This window comes from Neovison vison, chromosome 8, assembly GCF_020171115.1.
Source record: "Neovison vison isolate M4711 chromosome 8, ASM_NN_V1, whole genome shotgun sequence".
NCBI classification, from domain to species: Eukaryota; Metazoa; Chordata; class Mammalia; order Carnivora; family Mustelidae; genus Neogale; species Neogale vison.
Window position 1 is genome coordinate 47,030,379 of NC_058098.1, and position 12,136 is coordinate 47,042,514.

Here is a 12,136-nt window from a genome sequence, read left to right on the forward strand (position 1 = left end):
CCCAACTGGGCAGCTGAGTGCAGGCCAATGTTGTCACTGGCTCTTTTTAAGAATTTAGATATGCATTTATTTACATTTTTAAAGGAAAGTGATTAAAAAACTTAGGATTTTTTTCCTGTAAATATCTCGATTTTAAGATTCAAAAGTAGAAGTGATGTGGAGGAAAGCACTAGATTCATATGAGAAAGAGTTCCAAAATAGAAAACACATTTATTCATTTGTTAATTTACTTATTAAATATTATTTTTTAAAAAAAGATTTGTTTATTTGAGAGAAGGAATACATGTGTGGAGGGAGGGGCAGAGGGAGAGAGAATGTTTAAGTGGACCCCATGCTGAGCACATGAAAATAGACAGAGTTCAATCTCACAACCCTGAGATCAGGACCTGAGCTGAAACTACAGTCATATGCTCGACTGTACCACCCAGGTGCCCCTACCTTACTTATTAAGTATAATTATCAGGCACTATGCTGGGGATCCAAGTAAGAAATGATTCTGGTGTTTCCCAAACTCAGGAAGAAAGACTTACCATGTGAGAAACTCTAAAATTAAAGTGCCAACATAGTTGTGCCTCTATTCAGGAGGTACTAAAAACATGAACAAACACACACACCTTGTTTTCCCTACTTGACTAAGTTAGGCTGTGGATTATCCTTATAAGTTTTATCTTTAAAATATAGGGCATTCTACCATAGCTTTTTTTTTTCAATATTGGCAAGGAAGAAAATTTCTTGGTGATTAATTAGAGCTTGACTCTTAAAGCTTTTGAAGAAAAAGCAATGAATGGTTGTTCGTAAAGTGTAAAGATATCTTCATGAAAAGGTAGTTGGCAAGATCTGAGAGACCTGGGGATGCCCCCACTGGCCTAAACTATCCCATCACTTGCTCCACAAGATGCATGGACATCTACTTTTGGATGTGCAATTCCACATTGTCTGGATCCCAGACTCTACTCCTTAGTGCATCTACTACTGCACAGTATAGCCAACCACAAGTTTCATTGCCCACTCCTTGACAAGGATTAGGCAACAACTTACCTCAGGAAAAGCTTTTGAGAGACTGAATAATGAAATGGGGCATGGACGGGACTGGAAGAGATTATGCTGAGTGAAATAAGTCAAGCAGAGAGAGTCAATTATCATATGGTTTCACTTATTTGTGGAGCATAACAAATAGCATGGAGGACAAGGGGTGTTAGAGAGGAGAAGGGAGTTGGGGTAAATTGGAAGGGTAGGTGAACCACGAGAGGCTATGGACTCTGAAAAACAATCTGAGGGGTTTGAAGTGGAGGGGGTGTGGAAGGCTGGGGTACCAGGTGGTGGGTATTATAGAGGGCACGGATTGCATGGAGCAGTGGATGTGGTGAAAAAATAATGAATACTGTTTTTCTGAAAATAAATAAATTGGGAAAAAAAAAAAGAATGGGGCCTGGCAGAGGTAGCAAGTGTGGGTGAAAAGCTCACAGGGAGCTGGAAAGGGACACCAGGGGTCATCAGAGCCCAAACCCACCTATTTATCTGGATCTGGCTGGTTCTGATTGTTTGCATCAAGGAGTCAAGGCTCATGGTTTTCTTTTAATCAGGTATAGTATAATCCATCTTTATGCAGAATGATTTTGTTGTAGAAACCCAGATCTCCTTGGAACAATTGTATAACTTGTATGGAACCAGGAAAGACCCTGAATAGCCAAAGGAATGTTGAAAAAGAAAACCAAAGCTGGTGGCATCACAATTCCAGACTTCAAGTTATATTACAAAGCTGCAATCATCAAGACAGTATGTTACTGGCACAGAAACAGACACATAGATCAGTGGAACAAAATAGAGAGTCCAGAAAGGGACCCTCAACTCTGTGGTCAACTAAACTTCAACAAAGCAGGAAAGAATATCCAATGGAAAAAGTCTCTTCAACAAATGGTGTTGGGAAAGTTGGACAGCCACATGCAGAAGAAGGAAACTGGACTACTTTCTTATACCATACACAAAAATAAACTCAAAATGGATGAAAGGCCTCAATGTGAGATAGGAATCCATCAAAATCCTAGAGGAGAACACAGGCAGCAACCTCTTCAACCTTGGCTGTAGCGGCTTCTTGCAAGTCATGTCTCCAAAGGCAAAGGAAACAAAAGCAAAAATGAAGCATTAGGACTTCCATTAGGACTTCATCAAGATAAAAAGCTTCTGCACAGAAAAGGAAACAGTCAACAAAACTAAAAAGCAACTTCTGGAATGGGAGAAGATATTTGCAAATGATATATCAGATAAAAGGCTGATATCCAAAATCTATAAAGGACTTATTAAACTCAATACCTAATAAACAAAAAATCCAGTCAAGAAATGGAAAAAAGATATGAACATATATTTCTGCAAAGAAGATATGCAAATGGGCAACAGACACAAGAAAAAATACTCCATGTCACTTGCCATCAGGGAAATAAAAAACAAAACCACAACGAGATACCACTTTACGCTGGTCAGAATGGCTAAAATTAACAAGTCAGGAAACAACAGATGTTGGCAAGGATGCAGAGAAAGGGGAACCCCCTTACACTGTTGGTAGGAATGCAATCTGGTTTAGCCACTCGGGAAAACTGTATGGAAGTTTCTCAAAAAGTTAAAAATAGAGCTACCTTATGACCCAGAAATTTTACTACTAGGTATTTATCCAAAGGATACAAACATAGTTATTTAAAGGGGCACCTACATCCCAGTGTTTATACCAGCATATACATATACATATGTATATGTATACACATATATGCATGTATATGTGCACACATACATGTATGTATGTATATATATATACACATAGCCAAACTATGGAAAGAGCCCAGATGTCCATCAGCAGATGAATGGATAAAGAAGATCTTATATATCTATATATCTACATAGATCTATATATATATATACACACACGTATATATATATATATGGAATATTACTCAGCCACCAAAAAGAATAAAATCTTGACACTTGCAACAACATGGATGGAACTATAGGGTATTATGTTTAGTGAAATAAGTCAGTCAGAGAAAGACAAATAATGTATGATTTCATTTATATGTGGAATTTAAGAAACAAAACAGATGGACATAGGGGAAGGTAAGGAAAAGTAAAATAAGAAGAAAACAGAGAGGGAGGTAAACTATAAGAGATTCTTAACTCTAGGGAACAAACTGAGGGTTACTGGAGGGGAGATGGTAGAGGGGGATATGGTAACTGGGTGATGGGTATTAAGGGGAACCCTTGGAGTCTTGAGTACTGAGTGTTGTATGCAATCTTACCTTTGAAACTAGTAATGCAGGATATGTTAATGAAATTGAATTGAAATAAAAAATTAAGAAAAGATATATATATACAGAGCAACCTAAGAAGTTATGGATTTATTACTTATGTTCCTTATTTGGGAAATAAAACATATATTTTGCTTACTTTAAATTTTTAATAAATAAAATAATTATATAAAATAAAATTTATTGTAAATTTATTATTATAATTTATATGAAATTATATAAAATAAAAATAAATATTAATATTAATAAATAAAAAACCCACCTCTCCTAAGACCTAACAGCAGTGTACTGTTTTGGGTGGCATGTACACTTGTTGCCTGTTCAAATGGTATCTCTGGGAACAAGAAAGAAAGTTCCATGCCCAAGATTATTTCTCACTATATCTGGGAGGCCAACAGTTTATCAATGACACATTATTTCTCTATCATTAATGCCTGTGAATCCTTATAGAATGATTTCAGCCAGAACATGGGTACATTTTATATACTATGGTTTATTTATATTTATAGACCTTATTTTTTTTTTTAAGATTTTTTTAAAATTTTATTTATTTATTTGAGAGAGAGAGACAGTGAGAGAGAGCATGAGCGAGAAGAAGGTCAGAGAGCGAAGCAGACTCCCCATGGAGCTGGGAGCCCGATGTGGGACTCGATCCCGGGCCTTATTTTTTACAAGTAGTTTTTCCCATATGTCCTTTATCCTTACATATGCACAACCTCCCCCACCAGCAACCCACACTAAAGTTGTAGTTGTTACAACTGATGAACCAGCATTAACACATCATTTTCACCCAGACACCATAGTTCACATAAGGGTTCACTCCTGGTGTTGTCCATCTACAGGTCTGGACAAATGTGTAGTGACGCATGTCCAGCATTATAATATTGTAGTTTTGGCAATGACAAATAACGCTGTTTCCAAGTTTTGGCCATGACAAATAACGCTGCTATAAACAGGAATGGGCGTTTTTATATTGCTTTTTAGAGTTATGTATCAATTGTAAAAGTTGACTTCCATTTATGGTGATACTGATTTTCTACCTTTAAATATATTTATTTAACTAAAATAAGTAGAATTTAAAGGCATATTTTACTAGAAGCTAAATTGTAGAGATGGTAAACAAATGGTTGAAATTCAATAAAATGGGGGAAAACTAATTTTGAGGCCTGTTCTGCTAGAAAAGAAAGAAAAATCAACTTTGAAACAGTGTTTTGTCCAAGCTGAATTGAGTACCATGGGATTTTTTTTTAAACACAGAGTGCCTTTAACTGTATTTGGGTTTTGCTTTGTGAGGAGGAGGTTACAGAAAATGAAATATACCAAACCCTGGAACCGGCCTGGCATGTGTATTAAAGGGACATGAGTTTTGGAGCCAAGCAAAGCTGGGTTTGAATTCTGGTTTCTCCACCTACAAATATGAGATCCTGTCACTCAGACCTCAGTGTTGTCATCTCTCATATGGCTTACCAGTACCTTCCTCAAAAGTTTGTTGTGAGAAATAAATGAAGAAACATTTGTAAATATTTAGCATATACAGGGTACTCAATAATTGGTGGCTGCAAGTATTATCTCTCATTTGATGTTTGTGACAGGCGTCAGCCTTGGGGACATCTGGGTGCATGTGTCCTACAACACACACTATTGCTCCTGATTTTGTGCACAATTATCTTGGAGCATACTAGAAGTTTGCAGTCTGTGTCTAGGCCATGCTTAGCCAGCAGGACTGCTGTGTGTTGCACTCTTTTTGTCCTTTTACTTCAAGGAAAATATTTTATTTGCTTATTTGAGCGAGAGCGACAGTATAAGCAGGGGGAGTGGGAGAGGGAGAAACACATTCCCCGCTGAGCGGGGACCTGGGATTATGATCTGTGCCAAAGGCAGATGTTTAACTAACTGAGCCACCCAGGCACCCTTGTGCTTTTACTTTTAATGTTTTGCTTTTTTAAACATATATTTTGATCAGTTGATGTCATAAATGAGAACCCCTGGAGAGAGGAAGGTGTTGGGGAGAAGTTAAGATGCTAAAGGATGTTCTAATCCAACTGTCCACAGAGCAGCTCTTCCTCTTGGACTATAACCTATCCTGAGCAGGTACACGAATGAACAACCTTTGTATCTGTCCCCTTGTCTATTTGTCCTAGACATTTTAAAGAAGTGCAGAATTAGAACCACTCTGAAGCAAAGAATTTTTTTTTTCACCTGTTATGCAAGTCTGTCCCTTTGGACACAGTTCTTCTGGATTTCCTTTGTCGTGGAAAGTGCTTACCCTTGGGGGCAGTTGGTGTCCAGGTTTGCTCTCAGAAGGGCAGGTTCTTTGGCAACCACTGATTACACAATCTTATGATCAAGGCTTCCAGCCCCTGGAACGTGACCTTGTGACCACTGGTTGACGCGGGTCGGTGTAAGAGTGCATTAAATGCATTTCTGATGATCCCAAATGGAAGGGACTGGCCCAACAGAAGCAAACTGTGATCTTCTCTCAAACTTTGATGTTTGATGTGGATGACCTTGTTATGAAGTTCTCTGGAGAGGGCATTGAAAGGCTGGCACAGGGGATGTGATCTGCAAATGATCCACAATAAGCACTGCATTTTGTTAATAATAATAATAATAATTCACCAAGCCGAGGTCCACGTCTCTCCTGAGCTCTTGACAACATGTGACTACTGTCTGATCAAAGCGCCATCACTCCTACTCCTCGGATTTTTCCTCTGTGTCTCCAGCCTCTGCTCTACCTCCCCTGCTTGCTCCTCCTCTGCAATTAGTTTGCTACCTGTCTGTGTGTCTCAGACCTCTGTCCTTGGTCTTCATCTCCCTGGATGCTATCAGCCAATCCATCGTTTTAACTACCATTTCTACTTTATGATTCATAATTAATTTCTCCAGCTCTAATCTTGGCCCTGAGTGCTAGCCTCAGGCATAAAACTACTTCCTTGAAGTGCCCCTAGGGGTACTCTAGATTGACCTAGATTGAACAGAGCTTTTTTTTTTTTTTCCACGCATGGCCTCCCTTTTGCCCCCAAGTTTCTTTCATTTTGCTAACTGAGACTGCTAGTACCAACTTTACAGTCTCAGTTTCTTAATTTGTAAAATGAGGATAATTGTTATTGTTGTTTTGCCTATTATATTGGGTTGTTGTAGAATGTAAATACTTTGCAAATTGTAGAGTGCTATAGCAAGCTACCATTCTATTATTGAAGGTACCTTATCTAAGGACCCATATAATAGTTTTCTTTCAGTGTTTTTTTTTGTTTTTTTGTTTTGCTGGTAAACAATTTTTCTTTTTTTAAAATTTAAATTCAATTAGCCAACACATAGAACATCATTAGTTTTAGATGTAGTGTTCAACAATTCATCAGTTGCATATAACGCCCAGTGCTCATTATATCACGTGTCCTCCTTAATGCCCATCAGACTGTCTTTTTTGACAAACTGGGACACTGTCTTCTGTCAATCACCATGACCTGTGGATTTGGAGGCCCATTATCGTATTTTATTATCATTAGCCTGAAATGTAACTTTCACTCGGGTTAAAAGGAATATATATATATATATATATATATGTACATATACATATATATATATGTAGTATTTTCAAAGCATTTCTGGGAAGACAATAAAAATAATTGTTATTTCAGATTTATTTAAGATTTTTAAAATTTTATGCATATTTAAAAAATGGATATTTTGGGCAAAGGACATCATTTTTTTCACGTATTACAAAGCCAGTTCATTTTTTAAAATATTAAATCTTGTTTGTAATACATAGAATATTCGTAATGTGAATTACAAACTCATATAATCTGTTTCTCATAATAGGGAGTTCATTTAGCTGCATAGAACAGTAGATTTAAATAATATTAGGTCTTCTTTATTGTGTGGTAGGAAGGCCAGAAGTGGATGGTTCAGGGCCTGTATGGGCCCTCCTAGTATAAATGTCTCAGGCTGTCTCCCTCTTCGTGTTCTGCATCCTAATTTGGGGACTTTTGCCCCAAGTATCACAGGATGGGTCTTGCCTCTTCAGGCATTGGGACTGTTTTCTAGGAAAGAGAGGAGGAAGGAGAAATAATAAACATTCAATTGAATCAGAACATGATTTTCTGGAAAACAATACTTCCCTGGAAACTCTGATTGGCATATTTCTGCTTATGTCTAATCAGACAGAAAGGGTTGTATGGCCATGCTTAGCTGCAAGGGCATCTGGAAGGCTGAGTGTTTTTTTTAACAAGACACATGGTAATACCAAGCCCAGTCAGTTATTTCTTAGGAAAGAGGGTAGATTGATATGGGCGAGACAGCTATCAGAGTCTGCTACATTATCCAGCCTCTTTTGCTTGGGGGTCAGATTTCTGAACACAGAAAACATTTCTAGAAATCCAGATAGTATTCTAGGCACTTTTTATACTTTATTTAATTTTTTAAATGAAAATATCACTTTGACAGTGGTTTTGAGAACTGAATAAAGTATGTAGATAAAGGATCTTATATAGGTTACTCTAACAGTGATGGTACAGATGACAACTTCTCATCACAGCAATTCTTAAAAAACGACACTAGTTTCCAGGTTTACTTCCCCCACTTTCCAACTAAAGAAAAACTAATAAGCTTCTTTCTCCAAATAAACTAAAAGTATATATTTTTAAAGATTTTACTTATTTCAGAAAGAGAGTGAGAGGAGAGCACACACGAGCAGGGGAAAGGGTAGAGGAAGAAGCAGACTCCCCACTGAGCAGGGAGCCGGATGTGGTATTCTCTCCCAGGACCCTGGGACCATGACCTGAGCTGAAGGCAGATGCTTAATCATCTGAGCCACTCTGGTGTCCTAAAAACATTTTTTTTTTGATACTACAGTTTCCTGCAAAAACACGCACTCAATACCACAGTCACTAGTAGAAGAACATCGCATGGGTTGAATTTGAGCTGTATGCCCTATTTGGTGAGCCCGTAAAGTTTTCTTCAACGCATTTAGGCTGAGTGAGAAGTGAAGTGGCAGCATCTTCAACAAGTGTCAAATCTCTTGGGCATGTTATGGTTCACATGCACTTTGAAGGACTTCATGATAAGCCTTAATTTTTTCCTGTGTTTTTCTACCCTATGCATTCATTAAGTGTGATCTATGTGTGAGATAACCATAAACTCCTCCAAAGTTGAAACATTACTGAAGAAAATGTTTCAGAAAAAGGAAAGAGAATGAGAGTAATATAAGTTTATTACTTTGCATTTTGTATATAAACTCAAATTGTTATTTTCCCATTGTTGCTTATTACTTATGTAGAGTTGCTTTTGTTGTTCAAGTGATATATTTTTCTGTTTAGATTGAGATGGAATACATTATATTTCCCCCCATTAATAAAGAAAAAATTTAAAAGTTAATGGGTTTTCACTTATGGACAGGTTTTTGAGAATAAGTTTAAGTTGTTAAGCAAGAGATAGTCATATGCTGTCAACTTCTGCGTGGACTTATATTGTAGAGTAGATGATGGAGGAACTCATTTGTGTGTTGACTATATGGGGGTGTCATGCATATTTATCTTGCTTAATTTTCCCAGCAGCCCACTGGGGGCAGGCACGTCAATTCATTATGTAGGAAAGTTATGATGGCTTTCCACTCTATCATTGTAACTTACATGGAACTACATTTCCCAGAACTCTCTCTCATGCATGGATCTAGTTTTTGGTTTTGTGAGTCTGGAAGCCTGAAGGGAAGTTGCAACCCTTAAGTGATGCCCATTGTGCAGGCTCCCTTGGTGGGTGTGGGCTCCTATTCATCTCCTCCTCCAGCATTTCAAAATCCTGAGCTACATGGTGAAGACTCTGTTTTCTTTTGAAGGTCACCTGTGTCCTCAAGATTGGAGATGGTGAGAAAGGATGTGGACTTTAGTCTGTCTTTGGGGTTCTTGCTTCATGTTCACTTTTCTTCCAGTTACTCTACCCTGCTAATTTCAGTGACTTTAGACCTGCCACAAGATGCAGAAACAATGGCCATTCTAGACTTTTCCACCAGCTCTCATATGGCACAAGACCCAATCCCTATAATAAATCCCTTATTCCATGTCACTCATGGGGCTCAAGCTCCAGAAGTCAGTAAACTCAGAAGATCTTTCTTACACTTGGCTGTACAGCTCCTTAGGGAACCTGTGAGAAGTGAATAAAATTTGTTCGACTCCTATCCTGTGCCAGGCTGTAGGCTCAGTGCTGTTAGTGCATTTAATCTTTACAACAGGTATTATTACCATTTCATAGGTGAGGCAGCTCAATTTTTCTTAGGACTAGTTCTACAAATAATTTTTTTTTTGCCTTAAGGCAAGCCAATGCCCCAAATTTATTTTTTATGGAGAATCTGTCGTTGTAAAAATATTACTCTGGAGACAAATTTTCTGAGAGCAGTAAATACCAGAAGCCAAGCCAAAAACTCAGCACCCTGTTGAGATTGGGGAAAAGGCAACATTGACTTATTTTCACTTAAATTTGTGACCTGGAGAAAAATCAACAAGGATGGTTTTCTTCTTGTTCTAAGGTCTGTGGCTGCAAATTCTTTGCATGCCCATTTATTTCAATAAAGCAAATGGTTGCCCAAAGTGCTTGGAGACATGGGTTATAAGATTCTACAGCTGTATATTCATTTACCAGAACTCAGAATAGTGTAGTGCTCAATTTGGTAAACATCACTTCCATGAAAATTTAGTTTACTCAGGTTGTGTATTTGAATATTAATCATAGCCTGTCATGAATCAGACTGGTTGGTTGACCAGCTGGCTCACCATTTCTTTGTGTTCCATCTTCCTCATGTCTTTTGCTACTCCAGGGCTGGCATTCAAATGCCAGGTCCCAAGCATGTTTTGAAAGAATACATTTGAATGCAATTACTAAGACTTCTTTAGAAGTCCAGCAGCCCTGTCCATTATAATAATTGATAGTCCAGAAACTTGTTAGAGAGAAAGGAATTTAATCAAAGCTAAAAGTAATTTATAGGGTAAGTCCGACATACACATACTTTCTCTAAGCCTTGGTCTGATTGGTTTTCATTTTTGGGATGTGTATTTGACGTTTGGAACAATTTTGGTCAATAATGCTTTCATTCAAGGCCGAGAGTTCTTTGACCTATGTATAGAAAATGAGGGAGAGAGCCAAGAGAAATTTGGTGCCAGTGGTGACTGCTGAACTCTTAAGATCATTAAAATATACTGCTAACTGTATGAAATAAGCACATTTGACTCAGGTTTCTCCTTTGGAATAGTACTGGCCAGTTTCCCAGGAGAGAAACTTCTTTGCTTTTCCCAAGGATTCTATCTTCCATTGAGCAAACTGGTCTCCAGTTATTAGTGGTTACAGCAAATGCTGTGGATTCTCCATGCTTACCTCTCCTGCACTTATCTATGGTAACCTTAGGTACCCATGTCTTCTTACTGGGAACTTGGCGACTCTTCCTGATGTTTTCCTGGAGTTAGGACCATGTAGGTCTGGACACATGCAAGTTATAAATTCTGGGGAGTTAGTACATCAGGAAGTAGCTCTTGGACAATGATGAATGGGACCTGGTGGGGAAATACACAGCTGTCCCTCATAATGGACAACCATGAGGTGTGTTCTCTATAGTCTTCCAGAGTTTCCAGTGAGGTTGAGGCTCAGTGGACCAAAGAAGGGACTTTTCATTTACATGCCTCTTTACTTTCCCTTCCCTGACTCATTTCTCCACTTTCTTAACTGTTTCTTGTGCTCACCTCCCAAATAATTGATGCACATAAATCCTTATCTCAGGATCTGCTTTGGGGGAGCCCAAATCAAGACAGAGAATTTCATGTCTGGTTCTTCTAGGTCTGCCTTTGAGGGTTCAACCTGAGGAGTGAGCTGTCTTGCACTGAGCAGATGAATAGCTGATAACTGTTGGACCCATTTGCAAAAGAGCCAGCCAGGGCAGCTGGGTGAGCTGAGTTCCAACAGCAACTTCTGGAAAGGCAAGGTTATGATGGGAGAGGAGGGTTGGGTGCTGGTTAGCAAGGGGATGGATGGGCAGGAATAACCTGTAATGACTGAGAGCAGAGGTAAAGAGACACATAGGACACTGGCTAGGGGACTGTTAGAAGTGTCTTCTTTCTCTGTATACTTGATGAAGTGCTTCATCCACTTCTGTCTCATACCCACCAATGTGGGGGCTAACCACTAGTCCCACCATTACAGGGCCCCAGATGGATTTTTACATTACTCTTAAACAGTAATTAACAAGATTATCTGCACCCAGATGCTCAGTGGGTTACCACAAACTCAGCCTGTCCTGAACCAAATTCATTCTTTTCTCTCCATTATCTTCCTTTCACTCCACTCCCCAAACCCAGAACTTTTCCTTCTTCAGCATTCTTTCCTTCAAATAAAAGCAAGCTATCCACTTCTGAGCCATACAACATTCCTTGTCCTCTGTGTGCTTGGTCTGACTCCTTGACTAAATGATGTCACCCTGTGCTCTGAATTTTCTTTGTTGGATCTTCTGCTCCCCATTGCCTGTTTTTTTTTTTTTATTGGTGTTTTTTGTTTGTTTGTTTGTTTGTTTTTAAAGATTTTATTTATTTATTAGACACACAGAGAGAGATCACAAGTAGGTAGAGAGAGGAGGGGGGAAGCAGGCCCCCTGCTGAGCAGAGAGCCCAGGACCTGAGATCATGACCTGAGCCGAAGGCAGGGGCTTAACACACTGAGTCACCCAGGCACCCCCCCCCCATTGCCTGTTTTATGCCCACATTATCACTCCTGTCAACCTTTTGATCCTCCCATGACTTCACTTCCTGCCCCAACCACTCTATTCATCCTTCCTTCATTCTGCAACCAGGACAGTCTTCCTAAATGACATA